This window comes from Stegastes partitus, unplaced genomic scaffold, assembly GCF_000690725.1.
Source record: "Stegastes partitus isolate 25-593 unplaced genomic scaffold, Stegastes_partitus-1.0.2 Scaffold561, whole genome shotgun sequence".
In the NCBI taxonomy this organism is placed as follows: domain Eukaryota; kingdom Metazoa; phylum Chordata; class Actinopteri; family Pomacentridae; genus Stegastes; species Stegastes partitus.
In genome coordinates, this window is record NW_007578292.1 from 1 (window position 1) to 965 (window position 965).

Below are 965 nucleotides of genomic sequence, written 5' to 3' on the forward strand. Positions count from 1 at the left end.
CACTATATACTACATCCTGACACGTTTTCACGACATTCTGAGACGTGACCGTTGTTACGAAAAACGACACGCTATAGTACACATATGTCAAAGTCAAGAATTATCTATGGCCCCCTGGATGATAATGAATTACTATTGGAACCGGCCCGCACGCCACAGCTGCCCGCTGGTGTTTTGCACGCACCAACACTACATTCCCCACAATGCAACGGTCGCCTGCAAAGTCGTGGGCAGCGCAACAGGAAGCAAGCAGCTTCATTATAAGGACATTTACTTTTTTGCTGTTTGCCTGTTGAAAATGTTTTCCCTTAAAGTTACTGACAGAGTCATAACAAAACATTGCTTTATTCATGTATTCATTAAATAATATACACTGTGTTAGGTCTTGGTTCAATAGGCTATGTGCAATCATTTCAATGTGTTTTAATAAACATTGAACCAGTCCGGCCCTCGGCTTGTAGCAAATTTGTTTTTTTGGCCCTCTGTGTATTTGACTTTGACATCCCTGAACACAGTGATATAATCAAGGCTGAAGGCAGGCGTCATACTCTCTGTATGTGAAGGTCGACATGTTGTAAATTTCACCACCTCCCTAAACCCCCAGGAGTCCATGGAGAACCCAACATTCACAACCATACAGATTATCCATGTAGCAGCTATGCGAGCAGTAGTTTTTCTCCAAGTTTTTACAAAGACCCAGAGATCCCACAGTTCCTGTGTGTTGATTAGTTTGCGCTCATTTGATTAAATAAAGCTTAACTTTAGATTGTACACTAACACCACAGTTTACCTGTTCTTCAATAGTGGAAGTTGGCAGAAAAATGGGCAGTTATTCAAACTCATTATCAGACAATAAACATGGGACTTTTGATTGTGGAATATTGAGGCTGGATGAGTTGGACTTTGTTCTGTGGTTCTACTGCTTTGACTTTTTACATTGCTTGGCTTTGTCTGCTAGTTGGATG

At 41.2% G+C, this 965-nt stretch overlaps 1 long non-coding RNA gene across 1 annotated transcript in view; it reads right to left on the reverse strand.

The window, feature by feature from the left end:
- Positions 1-328: 328 nt before the first annotated feature.
- The window catches only part of LOC103362199 (uncharacterized), a 17,346-nt gene continuing 16,709 nt past the window's right edge, over positions 329-965 (reverse strand). The window contains exon 3 of the long non-coding RNA XR_520450.1: positions 329-505. This is a non-coding gene — a long non-coding RNA (uncharacterized LOC103362199). The remainder of the gene's footprint in view (positions 506-965) is intronic.